Source organism: Actinia tenebrosa, unplaced genomic scaffold (genome assembly GCF_029948245.1).
Source record: "Actinia tenebrosa isolate PJP-AT-01 unplaced genomic scaffold, QUT_ActTen_1.0 PGA_scaffold10__47_contigs__length_13832649, whole genome shotgun sequence".
NCBI classification, from domain to species: Eukaryota; Metazoa; Cnidaria; class Anthozoa; order Actiniaria; family Actiniidae; genus Actinia; species Actinia tenebrosa.
Genome location: NW_028292570.1, coordinates 75,256 through 102,378, shown reverse-complemented (window position 1 = coordinate 102,378; position 27,123 = coordinate 75,256). Strand labels below are relative to the sequence as shown.

At 37.2% G+C, this 27,123-nt stretch overlaps 1 pseudogene across 1 annotated transcript in view; it reads right to left on the bottom strand.

Annotated features, from left to right (window-relative positions):
- LOC148912625 (uncharacterized) overlaps window positions 1-21,340 on the bottom strand; it is a 32,065-nt pseudogene extending 10,725 nt beyond the window's left edge. Inside the window, exons 1-4 of the transcript XR_016119186.1 lie at window positions 21,239-21,340; window positions 12,507-13,485; window positions 7,651-8,327; window positions 5,916-6,600 (exon numbers count right to left, since the gene is read on the bottom strand). The product of XR_016119186.1 is annotated as an uncharacterized LOC148912625 (transcript). The remainder of the gene's footprint in view (window positions 1-5,915; window positions 6,601-7,650; window positions 8,328-12,506; window positions 13,486-21,238) is intronic.
- Window positions 21,341-27,123: the final 5,783 nt, after the last annotated feature.

The window sequence follows — 27,123 nt, the reverse complement described above, 5'->3', positions numbered from 1 at the left end:
TCGAATTTATTCCAATGTTACCAACTCCACATCAGGCCATTTCCAAGAACAGATCAGTAGTAGTGTAGGGATGGCACTAAAGTTCAGCAATCAACCAAGCGTAAATATTCCAAACACTTAAGCAGAGTTAATAGATTAATTATTAACTCTGACTTAAGATATCCCTCATCAAACTCAAGAAATACTTCGCAAAGTATTTGATGACTATTGTATCCAACACAATGCTGAACTTTGGTGTTTGTTTTTAAAAGAATCATGGAAGGATGTTATCAAGAATTTGCTCAACACATAAGGTTGTTTCAAAAAAAAACATTTAATTTCATTAGTCCTTTGAATTCATTGACGGTAGCGGGATAGCCTCGAGATCCTAACTGGAATAACGTAGCCATTGCGTTTCTCAAAGTAATATTTTAGGTTTTGCTTGCTTGTTTGCTTGGTTGAGTTTTGGAGTTAAAAATTCAAAATCCATTGTCAATTGGTCGTCATGGTAACCCGAAAAAATACTCTCCCTGTCATTTTATGCTAATATGTGATGAATAATTGTTGTCCCCGTTCTTCCCCGTCCTTCCCCGTCCCCTTCCCGGTCCAAAATCCGGCCCGTGCCATCCCTACTCTACTACCGAGATCGAATCGGTAACTCGGCGTCTTCCAGCAGAAAACAATGAAGTGCGATCGCTTCTTTAGAAACTTGAAAGTCATTTTCATACGCAAGAAAAATAAACTTTAGTTGTATTGGAAATCTGGGACGACGTCAGTCGGCATATCAGAAAAACAGACCTTCCCGACTCACTTTAAGGTGGCTCGACCCCCTCACGCTTGACCGCTACCTTCCACTTTTGGAACGCTAGTGCATAAACGTGTCTTATCCTATTGCAAATCGTTTTTGCACATAAGTCACATAAAGATTGAATTAATGTTTGATGCAGTTTTTAATGAGATCGGACGTCATAACACGTGATTATGATGAAATATTTGTTTTCGTTTAGAGAACAATTTTAGCCTTGCAGAGCGTTCAACACTAAAATGCTTCGTACCACATAATTATATACTAGATGCCTTCATTTGTGGGGATTTTTGAAAAAATCTATCTAACTAATTATGAGATATTTGAGATTCTTTAAATATAGTGCATAATCTACTTCAAAACCAAACAATGGATTTGATACGGCCGAGATTAATAGTTCAGAGCTATATTTTCACAAAAGTCATTGCTCATTTAGTTTTACTCTGTGTCTAGTTTTAAAAGGAACATTTTGAAGGTAATCGACTTATGCGATTTTGTGAAAACGTATAGTGCAGTAGACGGGGTAAACATTTGATGCGCACTTTTCATCGCAGTGTTCTAGGCAATCTTACAAGATCTTCCATCATTCTAAAATTCGTTGATAATTTGTCTCAAAACTAGGCCAGGATACGAGTTAAAACTTAAACTAATATTACACAAAATTGCAAGACTATTGAACTCATTTAAAGCGATCTAAAGCGAACGAGAAATACAGAAAACATTGATCGTTTCCCAATGATTTGATGCTCTGGGAATTCTATTGTTTGCTAATGATCATAACATCAAATTCTTTCGCACCATGCACGGTCTCATCTCGCTTGGCTGCTTTCCGACTCACTCCCGAAGTATGGTAATAAACAGTTGTTTTTTTAATTAAAACGTGGGACGTTTGTCATACTGTACTTTGTCAGTGTAATTGCCAATGTAACCTTAAATCTTAATATTTTTGAGCAAATTTATTGGTTTTACGAATTTCTTTTTCTAGCAGTTTTTTTTAACCATTACTTATAAATTTTTAAAAAGACTGATATTTATATGTGAAGAGAGACTTTACCCGGTCCGACATCGTGAAATCGATTCACAACTATAGCCAGAAGCACCCTGTATTGCGGAGTGTTTCGAAAAGTTTCTCAAAATCATTAATTAACTATTCCATCATTACCATATGAGGTAGGTTACTAAACTTATTGTTAAGTTAGTTCAAACATTTTGCAAAGCTAAGGAAGTGGCTGACGACATAAAGTCCCCAAAATCAAAATAACTTACCTTGATTTTAGTCAGTTCTTAACCTCTTCAAACGAGCTGTTGATTAATACTGAACGAAATAACAGGCGTCACAACTTAAAAAAATATTCTAAGACTTCCAACCGTATCCTAGTAACAAAGGCAATTTAAAAAAAAATAATTTTCAATTTTGTCAGCTTGTTTTGTACATGTGTACATATCTTTTGGTACTCGGCCTATCGGGCTCTTCTAATCTTATCGTCGACGTCAGTCCTAATATCATTGAAATTTACTTAGCGGGGGTGTAAATATAACTTTCGTCTTGAACTGAGCGAATATGCCTGAGCACGTCCTAGGATTCTAGTTTACTTGTCCGATAGATTTATACTAATTACCATTAGCTACCATTATGTCACCATCATTATCTTCCTCATCGCCACTACCACTACAACTACCACTGACACCACCACCATCGCATTTACTACCATCACCATCATCATCATCCGCCATTATATCATCATCGTCCTTGCCATATCATCACCTTTATTATAATCAATCCTTTATCTATCAATCCTTTTTTAGGACGTCATTGCAAAAGCATTGAGACTACCGTTACATGTGTCGCAAAAGAGGTTCCCTCACGGATTATTAATCCCTCATCCAGATTCTTCTAGTCATCAACATTAGTTCAGTAACAAATGTAAATTTGTTTCTGCGAACTGCGTGGTCCTAAGAATATTCAACTCATTATATGTAGCACTGAAAATAAACAGAAAAAAGCCTTGAACTAATATCAGGACAGATTTAAAGACAATTTTCAAAGCGCTTAGATATAGTAAACCTTCACTACAGCAAACAGCAGTACTGTGGCCAATCATATGGTTCCCTATTTAGTCACTTTGTCATTTCCAAGAAAAGTAATCAAGAAAGTTTATGTTCACAAACTAAACAACATTAATCTTAGCTTAGTCAGCGATTCCCGGAATTAGCTGATTTGTGAGAATGTGATTCGATTTTCAAGTTGCTTCTCTCCTGTGCTTCGAGGCCCGAAAAAATCAACTTCTAAATTCCAATTCGATCATGGAAAGAAGGTCATAAGCCTAGGTTTGAATAAAATACAAAATAATAAGCCTGGGTTTGTTAGCCACTAGCTATTAAGGGCTGCCCTTTGATTTAAACTTTGAGCTCATTTTTCTGATATAGTCCTTTGTTTGGCCGGCTACCACAATATTCTTTTCACCGTTAATAAACAGTTTATCCTAGTTCTATCTTAGCCCGTAAGGTTGCATTCTTGGAGAAGTTTCATCTTCAAGAAGTAAAAAAATGTTATATATATAAAAAAAATAAGCGGTTTCTTCTCAGCAAGAGTCCGTATCATATTATCTATCTTCTTACATGTTTTAGGTTGGCTACGGGATGGACCTTTGAATTACTTTCATTATTATGATATTGCCTTCAATAAACTAGTTCTGCAGATCACAAGAGGTATTCTATTCAAGAAATTCCCATAAATCTACTAACAAAATACTGAAAAAAGAATAGCATCATCTGCACAAATTAGAGGCGCAGCTGTTACAATTCTATAATAAGAATTTCTAGAAAATCGAACAGGCTGAGACTTATAACCATTGAAAAATAACACTAATGAATCGAACGTTGTATGTCTACCCAGACGAAGAATTACTCAGACAAGATGAACTTTGGTAAACCAAATCTAATGAGTTCTAGAAAATAATAGTAATAGATAATCTAGTAATAAAGGCAATTTTTTAAAAATTAATTTTCGCCAAACACTTTTGTCAGCTTGTTTTGGTGTACTTATCTTTTGTGACTCGGCCTATCGGGCTCTTCCAATTTTGTCAGTCCTAATATCATTGAAATTTACTTAGCGGGGGTGTAAGTATAACTTTCGTCTTGAACTGAGCGAATATGCCTGAGCACGGCACTTTATCATTTCCGAGAAACAACGTAATCAAGAAAGTTGTTCACAAATAACAACATTATTCTCAAGCAGTGTAGTCAACGATTCGATCCCGGAATTAGCTGATTTGTGAGAATGTGATTCGATTTTCAAGTTGCTTCTCTCCTGTGCTTAGAGGCCCGGAAACTCAAGTTTTTTCCCTCCGAAAAAATTAATTTCTAAATTCCAATTCGATCATGGAAAGAGGGTCATAAGCCTAGGTTTGAATAAAATACAAAAAAATAAGCCTGGGTTTGTTAGCCACTAGCTATTAAGGGCTACCCTTTGATTTAAACTTTGAGCTCATTTTTCTGATATAGTCCTTTGTTTGACCGGCTACCACTATGCTTTTCACCGTTAATAAACAGTTTATCCTAGTTCTATCTTAGCCTGCAAGGTTGGATTCTTGGAGAAGTTTCATCTTCAAGAAGTAAAAAATTTTTATATTTATAAAAAAAATAAGCGGTTTCTTCTCAGCAAGAGTCCGCATCATATTATCTATCTGCTTACATGTTTAGGTTGGCTAAGAATGGACCTTTGAATTACTTTCATTATTATGATATTGCCTTCAATAAACTAGTTCTACTTATCATGAGTCGTATTTTATGTCAAAAATTCCCATAAATCTACTAACAAAATATTAAAAACAGAATAGCATCATCAACACAAATATCATGATTAGAGGCGCAGCTGCGCAGCGATTACAATTCTATAATAAGAATTTCTAGAAATCGAACAGGCCTAGACTTATAGTTAAAAAATAACACTAATGAATCGAACATTGTGTCTACCGAAACGAAAGGTTACTGGGACACGATGAACTTTGGTAAACAAAATCTAATGAGTTCTAGAAAATAATGTACAATTAGCATTTTGTCCATTTTCCCGGTCGTGTGCTGTAAAACTTCAGCGATTCCGAGTACCATGTTGTCGAGATTCCCTCATTATTAATCCCTCATCCAGATTCTTCTAGTCATCAACTTTAGCTCAGTAAAGTTCATTCGCTGGCTTTCCCATGGATGAAGCGTGGAGTTGTGCTTAAAATCGGTCTTCCCTAAGAAAGTTTCTTTTTCTTTTTCTTTTTCTAACTATACCAGTTTTTTCTATACGAGGAAGAGGTTCAGTTATAGACAGTTTTTGGTCCTAATACAGGGCTTTTTCAAATCGCAAAATTCAAGGGTCGTCGTACCGATTTTTTTTTTGTTTGAGCCTTAGGAAAAACATTTTTACTCATAAATTGCTCACCAAAATATTCCATTTGATCAATTTTGGGAAATTTCGAATTTATTTCAATGTGCAGGCTCAATAGTTACAAGCTCTTCATCAGGCCATTTCCAAGAACAGATCGAATCGGTAACTGAGAAGGTCTGTTTTTCCGATATGTCGACTGACGTCGTCCCAGATTTTCCGAGAGACTGTCACTTAATCTCCAAGAAATAAGTTGAACGATATGTACGAAACAGTTTGCCCGTTTTACCGTCGTCAAGGAACTATATTTCGATATATGGATTTGTCTTGCGAATTCTCGAATTTAAACTGAAAACAACTGGAAATCTTTTTAACTTGTGCTGTGACTGTAGTCAAGGAAACATATCAAATCTTTTAAAAATATTTTTGAGCAAATTTATTGGATTTACGAATTTCTTTTTATAGCAGTTTGTTTGTTTTTTTTGTTTTTTTTTTTTACCATTATAAATTTTCAGAAACACTAATATTTATATGTGAAGAGAGACTTAACCGACATGGTAAAATCGATTCGCAACTAGCCAGCAGCACCTAGCTGTAGTGCGGAGTGTTTCGCTCGAAAAGTTTATCAAAATTTAACTATTCCATCTTTACCATATGAGATAGGTTACTAAACTAATGGTTAAGTTTGTCCAGACATTTTGTAAAGCTAAGGAAGTGGCTGACGACATAAAGTTCCCAAATAAATCAAATGTAACTTACCAGACTTATAAGTCAGTTCTTAACTTCTTCAAACAAGCTGTTGATTAGTGGTGAACGAAAATAACAGTCACAACTTAAAAACCCGTGTCAGTTAAGGCAAATGTTGTTAAATTGATTTTCGCCAATCAATTTTGTCGGCTTGTTTTGTGTACTTATCTTTTGTGAGTTGGCCTATCGGGCTCTCCCAAACTGATTGTCAGTCCTAATATTGGGGATGTAAATATAACTTTCGTCTTGAACTTTGAGCGAATATGCCCGAGCACGTCCTAAAATTCTAGTTTAATTGTCCGATAGATTTATACTAGTTACCATTAGCTACCATTATCACCATCATCATCTTCCTCATCACCACTACCACTGACACTGACACCACCACCATCGCATCTACTACCATCACCATCACCATCATCCGCCATATCATCTTTATCATCACCTTTATCATGATTAATGACATTCATCATCACCATGCATCTATCCTGTCATTTACTACTATCAATCCTTTTTTAGGACGTTATTGCAAAAGCATTGAGACTACCGTTACATGTGTCGCAAAAGAGGTTCCCTCACGGATTATTAATCCCTCATCCAGATTTCTTCTAGTCATCAACATTAGTTCAGTAACAAGTGTAAATTTGTTTCTGCGAACTGCGTGGTTCTAAGAATATTCAACTCATTATATGTAGCACTGAAAATAAACAGAAAAAAACCTTGAACTAATATCAGGGCAGATTTAAAGACAATTTTCAAAGCGCTTAGATATAGTATAGTCCTTCACTACAGCACACGATAGCACTGTGGCCAATCATATGGCTCGCCCTATTTAGTCACTTTGTCATTTCCAAGAAAAGTAATCAAGAAAGTTTATGTTCACAAACTAAACAACATTAATCTTAGCTTAGTCAGCGATTCCCGGAATTAGCTGATTTGTGAGAATGTGATTCGATTTTCAAGTTGCTTCTCTCCTGTGCTTAGAGGCCCGAAAAAATCAACTTCTAAATTCCAATTCGATCATGGAAAGAGGGTCATAAGCCTAGGTTTGTTAGCCACTATCTATTAAGGGCTACCCTTTGATTTAAACTTTGGGCTCATTTTTCTGATATAGTCCTCTGTTTGGCCGGCTACCACTATGCTTTTCACCGTTAATAAACAGTTTATCCTAGTTCTATCTTAGCCTGTAATGTTGCATTCTTGGAGAAGTTTCATCTTCAAGAAGTAAAAAAAATTATATATATAAAAAAAATAAGCGGTTTCTTCTCAGCAAGAGTCCGCATCATATTATCAATCTTCTTAATGTTTTAGGTTGGCTAAGAATGGACCTTCGAATTTCTAGAAAATCGAACAGGCTGAGACTTATAACCATTAAAACATAACACTAATGAATCGAACGTTGTGTGTCTACCGTGACGAAGGATTACTCAGACAAGATGAACTTTGGTAAACAAAATCTAATGAGTTCTAGAAAATAATGTACAATTTGCATTTTGTCCATTTTCCCGCGCGTGTGCTGTAAAACTTCAGCGATTCCGAGTACCATGTTGTCGAGATTCTAATACTAATTTACAAGGCATTTCTATTTAGTATCTCTATTCTAGTTAGTGAGTATGGCGAATCAGAAATTGTGTGTTCAAGTTTATGGTTTAAACTACAGACATTCCTATTGTATTAAGGATCACAATGAAAACTGTCAGCAATCTCCTATCCCTAGCGTTATATATGTTGCTAAAAGCAGTCTTACCCGTTTTCTTTTATCCCATCAGATTTCCAAGGCAATATGCTTGAGATTTCCACCTTTGAGGACTTTTCTTCGTCGTCTTGCCTCGACTGTTGTAGGTTTTTCATTTCTTCTTCAATGCTCTTCAACTTGAACTGAACGGCAGCCAATTCCTCTTTAAGGATTTTCTTTTCATCTTCGAGTAGTTGTATACGTTTCTTCAAAATCTTCACTTCCTCGTCTTTTACTTCCAGTTTTATGAGAAGATTATTGTTGTTCTCTTCGAGTTGCTTTACATTTTTTCAAAGCTCTATTATCTCGGCGTCTTTTTGTTCGAGTTGTTCTTTCAACTCGCTGATTTCTCCTGTATGCCTTGTAATCTCTGGAGACTCGAAATTCACTGCCGGTTGTGCTACCAAACTTGTGATAAGACCGATTGCCTGTTCATCAGGAGACATATTTCTTGCCGCATTACCAAGAGCCAGTTGTTGCTTGTTGGTCATTCTTAGAATGTGTTGGACAAACAACCCGGTGAAAATCCTATCTTCTCCTTCAAACCGAAAGCTACAAGACCAATCACCAGTTCCGCGTGACAGCTGTAACAAGAACGTTTTTCTAAGAATTTCACAAAAGGTGACATCAATCTCGTTGACCCAGAGCCGACCGAGAAGTAGCTTCTGATTGGTTAGTCGCAGTCGAAATTGCAAAAGGCGTTCGACGAAGGTTTCAAGCCATTAAAAATGTAAGAGTTGTGGCTGTGGTGAATATTGGTAAGTTTAAACACTTTTAAAACTAGTTAAATATCCCTCAGGCTCTAACAACAACTAAAACGATAATTATGTAATATGTATAAAGTTAAATGTAAAATATGTTGAGCAAAATATATTGATTTTAAATTATAAATTAAAAAAATAAATTGTTTTAAAGTGCACATAAGCAAGAGAAAATTAATATTCATATTCTCTTGACATAATTTATTAAAAAAATACATACATGTAAAAATTGATAATTTCACCCTGGATTTCTTTGAATTAAAAGGCTGCTAAAACGCGACCTTCCTAAATAGGATTCTCTGATTACTTTATTGGTCTGATAAAGATTAATTCATATTAGTATTTTATATAACTAATATTATCTATAATATAATTACTTCTCACACCAATGACGGCTTGTCTGTCACTGACGGGCGAAGAACAGACTACAGAGAACAGAGTCTATTCGTGCGAAGGAAAAACAAGCTAAAAAGAAAAAGAGAAACAATAAACAATAAACAAGGAGGAAGTGGCGCAGGGAATGACAGTCTTGAGCGCCAGTAATCCGACTGGGAAATTATACTCCCTTTCAAAAATTGTCATCCTAGATCGGGAGGGCAAACACGTTTTAGACCCAATATCGAAATACAGCAATTTTTATCGCAGCTATACAAAAATGGAATGCTCCAAAGAGAGCCTTGTGCTCTTGGAAAACGAAAGAAAAACCCGTGCATAATTTGCACGAGGGACCGCGAAAGCTTAACGGTGCGCAAAGCAAACAAAAGGCCTTGAACAACTTAGGGTGCATGAATTACCACAACACAAATATTATTATTAAACTTACAAACGAAAAACATGTAAAATGCTTCACAACCGCAAAGAACATATCGAAATAATATTCGCTCTAAGACCACACTACGCCACTCAAGGGTTTAAAACACAACCACAGAGTCGAAAGGCAAAACTTTTCACAAACGCCACTCGAGGGTTTTGAAACACAATCACACGGGGCAAGAGGCAAAACTTATTTCCACAAACACCACTACGTACTCCGTTTTAAAACACAACCACACGAAGCGAAAGGCCATAAACTACTTTTCTTTTGACCGGAGTTTAATATGAAAATAAAAAAACAAAAACAAAAACAAAAACAAAAGGGAAAATATATTTGCCTTAACAAGCGCTGGAGAGTCTGCCCCTTCGGTCGGTGAAATCTTCCTGGGAGATCTTGAACTGGTTCATCATTTTGTTTGCCTCGGACAGCTCCAAGCGCTTCGACGACCCTGTCCTGCGGTAATTCCAGAGTATTAGACATTGTTCAAAGCCTCAGTAAAGCTCGAAGTCTTGGTAAAGCCGGAGCTAGAAGGAACACGTCCTAGCCGTAGCAGGCTTGAAGTGGAATGATTGATATGCTAATCAGTTCTCATACATTTATGCCAGTGAGACCACTGAGGATAGTAGAAACGGCTTCTACTTTCCGCAACAGCTTTTATAAAAATTTAGGTGCGGCATGCTCGTGCAACGTGTCTCTGTTGCACGAGAAATTGTACCGTGTGACAGGGGCTTAAGTCAGTACCGTATGTTTCCCACCCATACGATAACCATTCTTATAGGAAGCCATTTCAATGTTACGGCATGTCGTACCGTGTACGTGCTGTAAGTCAGTACCGTATGTTTCCCACTCATACGATAACTATTTCCATTTCTTTAATGTCGAGTCTAGAAATCAAATCCCATGATCCAACAGCCGTATGTGAGAGGACAGTACACTAATAGCTCCTCACGTCATTTCTTACCCCTGCAACTTTGATTTTGGAAATAATTTTATTTTTCTGCACAAATGAAAATATAATAGCTGATAGTGGAAGAAAACACAGAACAGATTTCATAAGAAGACATGTGATTTTATTGGACTTCATTTGGTGATTCTTATATATTTATAACATGTCTCCTTTTTTTTTGAGACAGACGATAAAAACTATTAAAAATTATGGCTTAAGCCTAGTGTGACTTGCACAAGGGTCTTACACTGCTAGCTAACCTTTTTGCAAGAGTGCCTTTTTTATAGTCTTGTACTAGTAATTATTAAATAAAAACCTTAGAAACAACGATATACAGTTTGGTAGAGGGACGCACCCAGGAAGGAATTGAGGGGCAAACCCGCGAGATCTAGTGTTGAAATTTAAGTGTATTCGTATGTGTAACTCGTTCTTGAAGAAAAAAAGTTTTAGTAGTGTGAAAGGTACGGAAAATAGCACCGAATTTTCGTTTCTCGTGAAAATTGGAATTTAAAATCTTACGAAATTTGTGTGTGTAACTGAATTAAAAGTCGAAATTAGGCTCTCGTAGTACAAGGGTCCCTTGCATAACCCCATCTGAGTACGTCCCTGGCAAACCTATAGTCAAATATCTTATTAACAAATTAGATCCGGGTTCTCAGGTTATTCTCCCTCCTTGAAAATCAACTACCAAATTCTAATTCGATGTTTGGGCTTTTGCTACAGGTGTAGCTTAGGGCTCTGTTGTGATTATTGCTCCGTGCTGTGATATAACAGCCGCAGTTTGCATCAAAAAGCTATGAAATTATTACCCATGATCCTTAAAGATTCATTTTAGGTTTCGGCTACCGGCTTTTTTGCTGACTAACTATATTAAGCTGTTTAATATTCATAATTTGATTTGAAAAACATATATAAGCATGCATCGTAGAAAATGAAAGCAAAAATTGAATTGACGAATTTGTTTAGAGAGGGTGACACTTGACAGTTGTAACTGATAAATTTGTAGCCCTCTTTTTTAACGTCTCTGAATGAGACGGGACCGCCATTTTACGTGGTCATCCGATCCACGGCAAAGGTCTAATCATTTGCAGACATTTTTAGTGCCAACGGGCAGCACCTTATTGAGCTTCTACTATTCTCAAATGTTTTAAGACCATGAGCGTTGGTCTCGTATAGTACAACAAACTAACTGAGCTAACTCAGTCATAATTATTACTCACTACTAAATATAAAAGCTGGAATACTTAAATATGCTCCCGGACTAATCTAGTGCTACCTACCTCTATCTAAAATCTAAAAATTAAACCCTATATAAAACTTATCTTCACAAAGTTTTTAAGTGTGAATCAGTCAATCACGTATGGAAAAATGAAAAATACTTCCGGGTCCAAATCGAAAAGCAGTTCCGAACTGCTAAAAAGTCTATAAAGATTTCTTCTTTTCTATCTTACTTTTAATCAATTATAAATGTTTGCGCATCCGATAAAAATCGTATCTATTATTTTTTGAAGTGCATGATTCACTGCAATTGTAAAATGAATATTAAATTAAGAAATTTGAAGGTGTGATAATGTAGCTACGCACTTTCTCATTGTGTGTTGTCGGTTGAATGCGTAATGTTTATCAGAGTAAAATTGAATTTAAAAAATGAAACTTTGGAAAACGTGATAAAAATTGATAAAAATTGATAAATGATAGAATGACGAAAATTGATAAAAACGTATACACCTATTTCAAAAAACGTTGTCATCGTCAAAGGCGATAGACGATAGGCCATTCCGACATGGAAATGGTTTGGTCAAGAGAAAATATTCATACTTTCTTGTTTCGTTGAATACAAAGAACATCGAATCAGTCTCAACACTAAGGTCCATGTTCTTGACGAGAATAAGAAACAGAAACACAAGCCATTCCAGCTATTCTTGGATCTTGGAATGACATATATCCCATCGCTTTTCGCCTATTGTCTATTGCCTATCGCCTTTGGCGATGACAACGTTTATTGAATTAGGCAGTATATACCTGAGAGCAAGAACATTGTCATATAAAGATAAAAAATAAAAAAATAAAAAATAGGGATTTATTATTTTTTGAGCAAAACAGGAAAAGTTATTTTATTGTTTTAAAAGCATAGACTGACATTTTTGATATTACCTTGTTGTACGAAAACAGTTATATTTTCATTAATCTGTGGAAATTTAGACTGAAATCAGTAAAAATTAATTCCTATTTGTTGTTGTTTTTTTCCTCATTTATATGACAACATTCTTGCAATTAGTCGTTATGTAAGCATTAAAAAAGTTCTGACTGCAGTTTTCAAGATAAGATCAGCTGTTTCGTGTTTCTAAAATGCAAGAACAATTGTAGGCATCATTTCCTTTGAAATTTGAATCACTTTTTCGACAAGTTGCTGCTTCTGACCTGGTAGCTTACTTGCAATATCCTTTAATTCTTTTTCTTTCAATGGACAAGGATGAGCCACTTCGTTCCTCTCTGCCAACATTTCTTCCATGAATTCAACTACTTCCTTAACCTTATTTTCATCTGGATCAATCTTCTCGGTTTGCAATTTTTCCCACCTTCTTTGAGCTGCTCTTTGAGCGTCTCCAGTTTCACACAGCTGTTTAATTTTTGCATCAATATCTCTGAGATGTGGCTGCTTGTAATCATTTCCTCTTTCAAAGTAAACTGGCAAGACTTCCCGATACATTGCTTCCATTGCTTTCGCACACAGCTGACCAATGTATAGCAGCTTTTGAGATTTTTCCAACTTATCAGTTTTAGCCATGTATGTGTTCAAATCTTTTTTAATCGCATCATTTTCATCCTCCTTCTCTTGAGACTTTTTAGTAAAATATTTTATATCTTCTTCCATCCTATTTCGAGATTTTTTCAACTCATCTGTTTCAACCATGTATTTTTTCAAATCTTTTGCTTGATCTTGAGAAAGTTTATCGTTTTCTTTCAATCGATTCAAAATAGCGTTTAGTTGGTGTTCAACGGAAACGATTCGAGCGTCTTTTTCCTTTAGTTTTCTTTCAAGGTCGGGGATGGCGGATTTCGTTGAAAAATATCGAACATCATCTTCCAACCATTTTATCTTCTTCTTGTGCTCGTCCACTTCCTTTTCGAGAGCTTTTTTCTCATCTTCAAGCTCTTTGGTTTTCTCATCAGCTTTCTGTAGCTGTTGTTCCAACTCTGCTATCTTTTTCTCATTACTCCTTACTTTCTGTTTTAATTCTTCAATGTCGTCATTTGGGTCTCGAGCTCGGCCACTCATCTTCAGTATATTGGTAGTCTTGCTTGGGTTTCCCTTCTATGTATTTCTACAATGAATGGAAAGATTCTTAGCTTCCAGTTTCCTTGTAAGAGCATTTAATTTAGATTTAAAATGATGCTGTGACTAGAAACACATGCAGTACGCGTCGTGTTTCTTCTAACTTCTTCATACTTCTCTCTTCAAGAACATGCGCGCCTTTTCTATTTCGTTAATACTTTAATTTGTGCAAAATTGATGTTTATAATTTAAATACGAGCGTGTTATGTGCATGATAGACATTGCAGGTTATTGCAACATATTAGCTAGGACTGCGCGTTAAAGCTTACCAGAACGAGAGAAATTGTTGGCGTATCTCAGCAGCTTCATACATATGTATCAAATCACCTTTAGGCCCTACATGGCGTTTGTTGAGTGATTTAACTTTAAAACACATACATGAACACTGGGAACTATTTTTTGACACTTGTTCAGCAGGCTATGTCATTTGTCTAAATCAGTGTAAGCTGAAAGCTGAAGCTGTGATCAGCATCTCGGAAACTGAAAGGGGACGCCATTTTGTTCTTTTTTTTGGCAATGATTACATTCATTACGTCAATTTGAATAATATCCGCAGTGCAACACTACATGTTCCTCAAAGGTCAATGTACCTTTATTTGTTACACAGAGAATTTAAATTCTCTGTGTAGTTTAAAAAACATTTCCTTTTCGGCTTGTCAAAGTAACTCAAAATATTGTTCTGCGATTATGTTTTGTCTTTGTAGTGTTTGTTGTATGTGCATGGATATAACTGCTCACAACTGAAAACCGCTAAAACAAAGCGAAAAATGTTCTCAATGATTAAACCTCCACCTGAAACAATTAGAACTTTGGAAAACAAATCCTTTCATGAAGAAAAAGTAAGAAAAATCTTTATAGAGCTAACTTTTCGTTTTGCCAAATAACGGAATGACGCACATTCGGTACTCGTATTTCAACGGACATTTCTAGATTGGACGCAATCATTTCCCGTTTCAGATCATGTGTCATTCGAGGGAAGGAGAAACTGGAGTTTGACATTCCTTAGAGTAGAATTTCTTTGTTTAACGGTTGTGCATGAGAAAAAACTGTTCTGAAATGGGGAAAGCCCAAAGTAAACTGAAAAGGTCTAAATATATTCCAACAATTTCAATTTCAATATGATGACAGTGAAAAATGACGGTAGGTCGTTCGTCTGTTTGCTAAAATTTATATTAAGAGAGAATTCTTTTCGTATCCAAAAACTATTTTCTTGAAGAAAGGCTGTTGTACAAGGCTAAAATCTTGTTATTCAGAAAGCTTAACTTGTTTGGAAGTGGAGATGATGGAGATGAAAGTGGAATCAAAGTGTTTACCCAAAGCAAAAATTTTATTCGAAAATCAGGTTTAGGCCTTCATTTGCTTATTTCTCATATACTTTCGACAAAAAAGCCTGACAAAGCAACATTTTAACACAAATGCAACAAAACATCTTTGTACAATTGAAAATACTGCTTCAAACAGGCATTTTATCATAGTACATCAGTTTCTAACTGTTTAGAAAAGGTTTTGAGTGTTACATGTAACCCAAAACGAAAATTGGGATCAAAACCCATAGGAATGTTTAGGTTTTGGCGCTTTTTGCCATTATTGCTCAGTATTGAAAAAAAAATTCCTCTTAAGCAATTATAAACGAGAGCTCAAGAAAGCAATTCAGAAAAGAGATAGTAGACTTTTGAAACTTCAAACCATTATTGATGAGAAAGAACGCGGAGACATCGAACTAAAATCTGAAGAACTCAGAAATGCTCACATTGACCTTAGAGCAACTGAAAACGCGAGCTAAAAGCGATTTGGATTACGCGTGGAACAGAATCGGAAGATGTGAACGAAACTCGAACCACTTTTCAGCAAATTCAGAGACCTTTTCCCATTCCATTAACTAACACTTGGACGTCATTCTTTAATTAGACATTTTCTTTTTACCCGACATGTTATAGATAAGATGTGCACCAGGAGTTGCACTAATTTAAGAAGGGGGGAGGGGGGGTATATTATGAAACAGAATTTTAGCAATGATTTGTTCACATGAATAATGCTTTTTGCATATGATTCTGCAAGTCTACGTGTTTAGTTTAGTGACCGAGACTGTTTTGACTTGGAGATCTACTTGTAGTTTCCTGTTCTACATCCCTTTTCAAATTAGCCTAAACATATTCAATCCACCAAGGCTGAACTTGTCTAGATATGTTTTGTAAAAAGAATTTCAAATTGGATTACCTGGTTATATAAGGACGAGCAATTTAATTATTTCTGTGCATTCAATCTTGTTCTTAGTTGTGAACAAGGCTAAGGTTGTAGTTCGGGTTGTATTGGGAGGTACAGACCTAAGTAAGGACAGTGGCCGAGTAAGCGAATCCCCACTAACAGCCACACCGATTAAGGAAAGTCATTCTGGTCAACCCGAACTACAACCTTAGCCTTGTTCAGCAACGTGAAAGTACATCCATCCTCCGGAACCCAGGGGTAAAATTCTGTCGCTCGTTTCGAGAAGTTGTTTATCAACTAGACGAGCCCGCGTTACTTGTAAACTGGGCAAGTCCTATCCTGTTCGGTCATATGTTAGTCTTGTGATGCTCGTACGTCAGAAACCACTAGTGATTTCTGCAATCTAACTAGCTCTCGGCAGTGCGACTTAATCACAATAGGGCAGCGCAGCCGTGACGTCATAAAAGCGAAGGCAAAGGCGAAATTCGGACAAACAAACTTACAAGTTTGCTTTCAGCAGATAATTTTCACAGCCGATCGCAGTTGACCTTAGTTTACATGGGTTATTATTGTAACTTTAAATAAAAATAATAAAATCGGTTCGTATAATCCTCGTAGCGGTTAAACAGAATGCAATGTTTGTCCGAATCTTTAAGCTATTTTTAGAATCAGCGCGCGCTGCGCTATTCGCACCATTTAGTTGAGTTTTAAATCGCACTGTTTTGAGGAGCCAATGAAATTGCAGAAAACAAAGCAGTTGACAAATTACTTTGTTTGAGTCACTTTCCCCTGATAAATCAGATCAGAGGAAAACGAAGCTCAAAGATGCCTTAAGATGCAAGGGCCTATTCCTCGATATGTTGCATTACAATCTCTGCAACAGCCACAGAGACTTGAGAACCCATTGCTGTACCGTGTAGCCGTTTATAATGTTCACCGTTAAACAGATTCGAGACATAACTTCAAGAGATCCATAATAACACAAGTAGGCATGTAAGTGTAGTATCGTCATTGGTATTACCCAGCAAAGTCTCAGTACAGTCTAGGGCCATTTGTAGTGGAATAATGGAAAACAGAAATTTAACATAAAAATACGATGGGATCTTTTTGCCTATGAACGTCCTTAAGAGCAGGAGAAAAGATAAATTTTAATAGATCTCTCTCGGCTAGCCCTTGCTGGTATACCAACCAGGTTTTATAGTTTTATAGTTACTTAAATTTTTCAATTCTGAGAAATAATCAAGGAAATAATTTGAAAAGAGAGTTTATTCATTTCACAAATGCTGTAATAATCTTATGAAGATAATCCTATTCTTAGCGAGAACATACTGAGTCACTAATGACATTTGTTTTCTTGGCCTTGCAGAAATTAATTAGACATTGAATTTATTATTTCAATAATGCCTTCTGATTGGTACGCTTATGTCAATGGACTATTGGCCATTAAAGGAACACTTGGATGAAAATCGATGAAAAATGGAAATGACTTGAAACTTGTTTAAACTTATCTATATGGCCCAGATAGTAGCCAAGCAACATATTTCCTTCACAGTCAAAAGTGGCGGATAAAAATGAACAATTTTATTCAGCATCTAAATTGTGAGTAAATGACGTCATTTACTCAACCCTATTGTTCTTTTTGCTTAAACCAAAATTTCTCATCTGCAAGTGGCTCCCAGGCTAAAATTTTCACTAATTATGTTTACATAGTCATAATTGAGTCATATTACCCTCAAATACCTCAATATAAATTAGTTTGACTTTCAAAAAATGGGGCGTTTTCATCCAAGTGCCCCTTTAAAGGAAGAAGGAGGAGATCTAAGATGCAGGTTATGCCACGTCTAAGAAGAAACGATACCACACTTGCTATGCGGATGTTCTGCTATCGCACAATCCCTATACAAGGCAAGACACGATCAGATGCTAAAGATGAAGATCTGCAGACACAAACAACCAATACCAGAACCTGTCGTAAAGAACAAAAAAGCAAAGATACTCTGGGACATTCCAATACATCTGAAGGTTGCACCAAAGAACGGAGCTAACAAGCCAGACATAGTGATAAAGGACAAAGAAAAGAAGACCTGGTTGATCATTGAAGGAACTGTTTGTAATATAGGCATTATTGAAGAACGAACACTATTAAAACAACAGGAATATACCGAATTAAGATCAGGTCTAAAGAGCCTATATCCCGATTATAAAGTACTCCAAGTAAACATTATCCTGGATTTTCTAGCGAGTTATAAGAAACAACTTGGACATGATATGGAAAGCATAGGTATAGATGATGGACAAAACGTGATAAGACAATGCCGAAAATGGGTGATATCGCAAAACTGCGAAATAGTTAAGGCATTCTACACCTTTGAATAGACATTTGTTAGTGACACACTAAGGATATAGCCTAGAGCTATAAAAGTTCCACTTTATTCTTGTAAAGTACTATGCATACTGAAAGTTTAAATAAACGAAGATGATAATAATAATAATAATAATAATAATAGTAATAATAATTTAAGTGATTCCTATAATAATCTTAATAAAGATTTAAATATATAATCTTATAAATAATCAAATTTATAGAAGCAAAAAATAGCAATAAATACTAGCTGTTGCATAATGCAAATGAAATGCTGCGATTATAATGATGATAATAATGATGTAATAGTTCCTGAGCATTATTAGAATTAGTATTAGTATAGTATTATTAGTATAAGATGATATCAAAAAATGTATGGTATGTAATTTTAATTTCCTCTGATCTTTTTCATTTGTGACATTGATTGTCTTCCTCTATTGAAGTGAAAGAGAGCATAAACATATTTTGAGATATCAGCAAATTTCATAACAGCAGGAGTGCCATTTAGATCAGCAATACCATTACGATTACGTGATTGTTTTATTTCTCTTATTGTTTATTCGAATCATGCAAATGTTTGTCGAACCACGCTATAGAATATAACGTTGACCCTCATGATTGTCCAAGCGCGTTATTGATTGTCAATGATTATGCTAATAGCACTAATGAATTTTCACTTTTGGGTAAATGATTGTCCATAAATGCAATTGTTTGTCATTTTGATTTAATTGAAGTTGAATTTCGCGCACAAGAAAATACAATTCGCGCATATGAATGTACAAACGCGCTATTGATTGTCCATTGATGCCTATGAATGTACACGCATATTCAATTATCGTTATTGAAAGTTGATCCGCGCTAATGATGTTACTTGTGGTGTTGATGAAAGTACATTACACGTTATTGATACAACTATTGGCACAAATGAATGTACATTTTCTGTTAATGAACAGCAAAAGGTGTATTATAAATGCAAAATCATTGTTACTAAAAGCATTTATCAAAGCTGGCGGAACGGTAAGTAAGTATGAGAGCCTGCTTTTGAGACTCCACAATGGGTTGTCACTTGTTTTGCTTTGTTCCTCACTGGGCTCTACGTACCACAAAGGTAGATCAGCGTTTGCACCATAATAGGTAATGATTATATCTTGTCCCAGTGGGTAATCGGTGTGATATATTACGTGCTTCAACGGCCGACTGTTTCGATTCGTTTCGATAAGCACTGATTGTCACCATAATAGGTAATGCTTATTTTTTGTCTCAATGGGCACTCAAATTGTTTTTTTTCGCTTCGTTTATAATGTTGCTTTTATTTAATTACCATGAATCTTTCATCAAATATTAGGCAATAATTAAAGTTTATAATAGTGTTGAAATATATAGTCTTTAATCAATAATTAATAATAACAATAATCTCTAATCAATAATTAATAATTTTTAAATATTTATACATTTTTTCAAGATTGTAAAAAACGAATAGAATTTGTCCATTATTTAAATATGAATATATTAATATATAATACTTACAAAGAAGAAGGAATTATAAGATGAAAAACTGACTAATAAGGAAAATTGAAATATATATTAAATATATAACTATGTATCTTTATCTAAAGTTTATAATAGTTTTTTTTGTTTTGAAATAGCATTGCATAAATCAAAGTTATAAGGAAATATTAAAATTAAGAAGAAAAAAAATTCTGTGTGTTTCCCTCGTTTTATTTTCAAATTGCTTCATTTACACAAACTATGATATATGACTTAAAAAATATCAAAGTTTAAAAGAATTCTGTGGCGCAGATTTTGAGAAAATAATGCGAACATTTTATAAATCTCGATTTTGCTCACTTTTCATACACAATACCATTAAAATATGTGGAACCAAGTAACGTAGTTTCAAAGTACACAGAAACGTCCATCGACTTTATAGTTATGAACTGTAAACGTTTGGTTGGAAAAAATGTTTTAGTAGCTGAGTAATAATTTCTTTACGTAGAGTTTTTCTTGCAAAATTATAACCAAAATTCGGACTTTTTGTTTATTTTCGAATTTCTTTGAATCGGCCAGATAACGTTTTTTGAAAATCCTGTAATAATTTACATAGGATGTACCAATTCTATGCGCAAAAGATGGGTTTGATTGATTGCTTTTAACATTTTAAAAAGACCCGTCAAGTTAGGTGCATCGTAGTTTGTTTTTCTTATGCTTCCCTTCATTGCTTTTCGATGTGAAATCACTACCGAATATTTACAAGTTGTAGATTCTAGATGGACACGCTTCATGTCCTTGAAAACCTGTGACGACGTCAGTCGGTTAACAGACCTTCCCGACTCACTTTAACTTTCCTCATTTCGTTAACCTAATCTCCAAGAAATTTGAACGATGTGTTCGAAACAGTTTCCCCGCTTTACCGTGGTCAAGTTAACAAATTTACGATGGTTTAGCGTGGTATGTCCTCTTATTTACCACGATATGACGTCAAAAGTTGGTCAAAATGTTATGGACTCACGAGGCGTAAGCCGAGTGGGTCCATAACTAATTTTGACCAACGTTTGGCGTCATATCGTGGTAAATAAGAGGACATACCACGCTAAACCATCGTAAATTTGTTTTTTACTACAAAACTCTAGGACATAGACTGCACGAAATCTTGCATGACGCCATTTGTTGGTATGGCCTCTTATTTACGACGTTTTTTAACCAATCAGCGCGCGAGAAAATTTACGATTGTGGTAAAAGAACTATATTTTGATATTTGGATTTGTCTTGCGAATTCTCGAATTTAAATTGAAAACTGAAAATTTTTTTAAACTTATGCTGTGACTGTAATTTTAAGGAAACATATTAAATTTTAATATTTTTGAGCAAATTTATTGGTTTTACGAATTTCTTTTCCTGACAGTTTTTTTTACCATCACTTATAAATTTGAATATAAATCAGGAAGACTGATATTTATATCTGAAGAGAAACTTTACCCGGTCCGACATCGTGAAATAGATTCCAAACTATAGGCTGCTGCACTCTGTAGTGCGGAGTGTAAAATAAATTAACTATTCCATCTTTACCATATGAGATAGGTTACTAAACTAATGGTTAAGTTAGTTCAGACATTTCGTAAAGCTAAGGAAGTGAGTGTCTGACGATATGTCCCCAAATAAATCCAATGTAACTTACCAGACTTATGAGTCATGCAGTTCTTAACTTCTTCAAACAAGCTGTTGATTAACAGTGAACGAAAAATCTGTGCGTCAGTTCATTTTCTCAGAGAGATTTACGTATACCATGACTATCAAAAGGTCGGTGAATTATATTGGCGGATTTTTTATCGCGCAATGTGATTGGTCTGACGGTTCCGTGACCTTAGGGGTCAGCTACTCAGGGGAGAAAGCGCTGCGTGACGACACTGAAAGCGGAAGTGGGGGAGACTAGGTAGTGTATCAGCACAAATATAATTAGAGCCGCAGCTGTTACAATTCTATGCTAAGAATTTTTATAAACCGAACATGCTAAGACTTATAGTTAAAAGACAACACCAATGAATCGAACGTTGTATGTCTACCCAGACGAGGGATTACTCAGACAAGATGAACTTTGGTAAACAAAATCTAATGAGTTCTAGATAATAATGTAGAATTAGCATTTTGTCCATTTTCCCGCGCGTGTTCTGTAAAGCTTCGAGTACAATATTTCGAGATTCTAGTAAAGAATTTACAATAAATTTCTATGTCGGCAATCTAGCTATTGATATAGTGAGTTATGGTATTAAACTTTCAGTCATTGCTAGTGTGATATGGATTACAATGAAAAACTGCCGGCAATCTACTAATCCGTTATATATGTTGCTATAAAAGCGGTCTTTCCCGTTTTCTTTTATCCCATCAGATTTCCAAAGCAATATGCTTGAGATTTGGTAGATTTTAAAAGCCTTACTACGTAGCAAAGTTTCAGTCAGATATTGCAATAAGTGTTCAGGCTTTTTCACCACAGTCCACGAGGTTTTTCCAAATATCTATCAGACCGTTGAATCGTTCCAGAGAGATCCATCCCTTCAAGATTTTTGCCTTTCCAATGACTTAGCCGATTCTTTTAGCACTTTTACATTTAGGTTTGGTGGTTTGAGTTGTGGCTTCGGTTGTATCCTTCCTGTAGAACATTAAGAGCTTCCTTCAAAATCTTCCTCCTTCAATTGTAGAGTGGATTTGAGGTCTTCCCATCGTTTAAGAGCTTCAGCATTTCCGTTTACTGTTTTAGAAAGCTTCTCAATATCTTTTTTTCCAGAGTTGCAATTTTGTATCTCCTTATGGGAGTGAAGTAACCGGGAAGGATTTTCTTGTAGAACCCAGCTTGAATCTGTAGGCACATTAGTAGTATGAAAGTACCAGTTCTACATCAGGATCACGCGGATTCATTGCGGATAATCAATTAGATCCGGATTTTTCACTCGGTCGACTTCGGATTTCTGATTCATAGGGGTTTTGATATCCTATTCTTCGATTGCACGTTACGCCATCGCGGCATCTCGGGGGAGGGTTGGTGCCATTTAACAAAATATTTCTTATTAGAATCCATTGTTAACGGCACCACAATGGCCGCCATGCTTTTGTCTTTTGACTCTCTTGGGAATGCCTGCAACACATCAATTCTACATTTATTTTGGGGCTCTTTATACAGAGAGAAATTTCAAAGTGTTTTTCTAGTTTTCGTTTGATCTTTTGATCTGCGTGATTACCAGCTGGATTCGCCTCAGTGCAACTGTCGCTGCGATATACCAATAATGAATAAACGAGTAGTATAGGGGATGGGGGTTCCAGCGCAACGACCACCGGAGGATTACCCGTCTAAAGTACCCCCCTCGATTCGTACCGCGATTACCCGCATCCCGTGTTTATGTAAAATATGTTAGTCTATATATGGAGTGCGAAGATTGTAAGAGAACTTTTAAGAAAGAAGTGGACTTAAAGAAGCATTTGAAGATGAAGACGAAATGTATGAGCAGCTATGATTGTGGATGTGGTAAGAAGTTTGAGACTAAGGTTAAATTGTTTTGGCATTGTCAGGATTGTGAGTATGACTACGACGATCTGAAAAGGGTCTGGAATTAGGTATAAGATATTTCCTATTATATAGATGGAATCCCAAAGCAATTTCGAAACGGTGTCAATACCCGGTAACGGTGAGATTGACGTTAGGCAGTTTTGGCGTCAGTCAGAAAGGAAGGTCAAGAGAACGCTTCGAAAAGGCATAGAAGAATTAGGAGCCCTGAAAGCGAGTATAATGGTAGAAGTAAGTTTATCAAAAGATGAGGTAACGACGACAGCAATGCTGCGATCAAAGTCGTTAGTGATATTAGAGTCCACGAATCTGGATAGGTCACTCAGCGAAGCCTTAGAAGCAATAATGGAATCGCTGTCTAACTACACGAAAGAAGGATCAGGTTGGACAGTGGAGGAGGTAGAAGGTATGGAGGTTAGCATGGCAAGGTACGTGCCAATACGAGGAGGAAGTTACGTACCCCTGCCGGTGTGGGTAGAAAGGAAGAAGGCAATCGTTAACGTAAAGAATGACGACAACCGCTGCTTTATGTGGGCAATCAGGTCTGCACTGTATCCAGTAGATAAGGATCCATGTAGACCAAGCAAGTACCCAACAGACGATTTGGAGTGGGACGGCGTGGAATTTCCCATGCAGTTGATAGACATCCCCATATTTGAGGAAATAAACGATTTAGCAATTAACGTTTACGGAGTCAGAGACCAAACGATAGTACCACTAGTGTTGTCAAAGAGTAAAGGAGAACGAATACACCTTTTCTACCACGGCGGACATTATTCGTGGGTTAAACATATTAGCAGACTATTTTACAGACACACCAAACACAAAGGTAAGAAATACTTCTGTGATTGCTGCTTATTATCCTTTACCAGCGTTAAAGCTCTAAAGGATCACGACGAAATATGTCGCGGAGTCGAAGAAGTGGCGCAACGGATCCAGATGCCTACAGATAAGAACCTATCCTACTCAGACCATCAAAAGCAGATGCAGGTGCCTTACGTGATATATGCAGACTTTGAAGCGTTGATAACTAAGGAAGAGCAGAAAAGTGGTGCTACGAATAAGGTGGGATTACACGAGATCTGCTCCTTTGGTTACATAGTAGTCAGATCAGACGGTAAGGCCGACCCTCCTGTAATTTACCGAGGTAAGAACGCAGCTAATGAGTTTCTAGAAGCATTGCGAGAAGAGGAGGAAGAGATAAGAGAACAATTAAGACGTCCAAAGAAGATGGAATTTACCAAAGAGAACCAGGAGGCTTTTAACAAGGCAAAAAAATGCCACATTTGCCAACATACGCTTCTTCAGTTTGGAAGACGAGCCAAGAAAGCGTGGGATGAAGATGGAAAGTATTTAGGAGAAGCTCATTTTAAATGCGGGGAGTATGCTAAGAAGGGTGAGAAGCCGGGAAAGCCCTCCACGCATTGCATTCACTGCCACAAAGCATTTGTTGAGGATTTCTATGTGGATAAGGTTAGAGATCACTGCCACATCACGGGCAAATACAGAGGTGCGGCTCATTGGAAATGTAATATAAACTTCAAAGTAGATCCAGAAATGGAAATACCCGTATTCTTTCATAATTTAAGGGGTTACGACAGTCACTTACTCTTACAAGGAACGGACGGCTCCGAAGTAAAGTGCATACCCAACAACAAAGAAAGGTACATGTCCGTAACTGTGGGCAAGCTGAAGTTCTTAGACTCGCAGCAGTTCATGGCGGACTCCTTAGCAAACTTGGTTAAATACAACACGGAGTTCCCCATTTCCAGTCAATACGGCGCGGAAAGGAAAGGAGTCTACCCATACGAATACATGGACTCCTGGGATCGATTCAAAGAACCCCTACCACCCAAAGAGAGATTCTACAGCACCCTAAACGAGTCCGGTATAAAGGACGAGGAGTACCAGCATGCGTTAGATGTGTGGGAAAAGTACTCCTGTGAGAATATGGGAGAATACCACGACATCTACCTACGTTCAGACGTAGTGCTGCTCGCAGATGTTTTCCAAAGCTTTCGAAAGATGGCAATGGAATACTACGGGTTGGATCCAGCGAACTTCTACACGGCTCCTGGGCTTAGTTGGAGTGCACTTCTAAAGAAGACAAACGCGCAACTGGATCTCCTAACGGAATACGACATGTACCGCTTTATGGAAGACGGTATCCGCGGCGGTGTTTGCGGACCCAGCAGACGATACGCCCGCGCAAACAATCCCACGGTGGAGTACGACCCGGAGAAGCCAACCACATACATCTTCTACTTAGACGCAAACAACCTCTACGGTTGGGCAATGTCGCAGTACTTACCTGTACGCGACTTCGAATGGGACAACATAAAGCCCATAGAGTTTTACCTAAACGTAGGTAAAGAAGACGACAAAGGTTACGTGCTGGAGGTGGACCTGGAATGCCCAGAGCACTTGCACGACGCACACAATGAGTTCCCATTAGCACCAGAAGCAATAGAAATACCATTTAAGCAGCTGAGTCCGCTGCAGAGGGAAATGTGTCCTGGCTACAAACCCTACAGGAAGCTAACTATGAACCTGATGGATAAGAAGAAGTATGTGGTACATTACCGCAACCTGCAGTTCTACGTGCGACACGGAATGCGCGTAGAGAAGATCCACAGAGTCCTAAAATTCACGCAGGAACCCTGGATGCGCCCCTACATTGACTTTAACACACAAAAGCGTACGCAGGCAAAGAATGACTTCGAAAAGAACCTGTTTAAACTAATGAACAATAGCGTATTTGGTAAGACAATGGAGAACATCCGCAAGCGCGTAAGCATAAAGATAGCCAGCACCAGAGAGGAAGCAGAAGCATACGTGTCACAGCCTGGATTCGTTAGATACGTAGAAATGTTAAACTTCTACGTGATTCACATGAAGAAAGCGAATCTATTCCTGAATAAACCCGTATACACGGGGTTTACAGTGTTAGACCTATCAAAGCTGCTCATGTATGAGTTTTACTACGACAAGCTAAAACCGAAATACGGTGATAAGTGCCGCCTCTTATACACCGACACCGATTCCTTGATACTAGAGGTGCAGACGGAAGACATTTACGAAGACTGTGTTCCCGACATCGATGAATACGACACCAGCGATTACCCACGCGACCACTTTCTTTACTCCCCTAAAAACAAGAAAGTAATCGGGAAAATGAAGGATGAGATGAAAGGAAAACCCATCGTGGAATACGTGGGCCTGAAACCAAAGATGTACAGCGTGCTAAAGCTGGACGGTGTAGAAAAGAAAGCTAAAGGCGTAAAAAAATACGTGGTTAAGAAGGACATTACGCACGAGTCCTACTTAAAGGTCCTGCGTACGCGTAAGGAACAGCGACATAAAATGAACAGCCTGCGCAGCTACGGACATCAAATACACAACGTTACACAGGAGAAGGTGTCACTGTCTGCATTTGACGGTAAGAGGTGGATGTGTGATGATGGTATCCATACGATAGCATTCGGACATCACACGATAAGCAGTTCTTCTTTGACGAACCCACGCGTGGGACCATCATGAAGATAATACAAGATGGGCTGACCCTTCTTAGCTATCGCACTTCGGATCTGGTAAGTTTCCAAAGACCAATTAGGATCCGTAGCTCTTTTGGATCCTCCTTCTAATTCACCCGGCTCATAGAGATATCGAACCGCGACATCACCTAATCTTTTTTCCTGGGGGAAGACCGCCCTCGAACTTCTGACGAAGGACTTGTGTTCCACGTGTTTCTTTTTTATGGCATCCCTGGGTTTCATTCCCGTAGCCCTGGCCGCCTCGTTGTTCAAAGCCGCGACGACCTGGGGGAGCCTCTGAGTCCATTCCCTGTTGCGTTTGGAGGGATCTTCCAGCTCTTTCCAATACTGGTATCCAAAGAGACGCTCTGCCAAGGTCTTATTGAATCTTTCGACGATGCTCTGACCCCTGTGGTACTCAGCTTTGGCTCTCCTAATCTTAGTGTCGTGGTCTTTCAGGGTCTTGGTAACCAC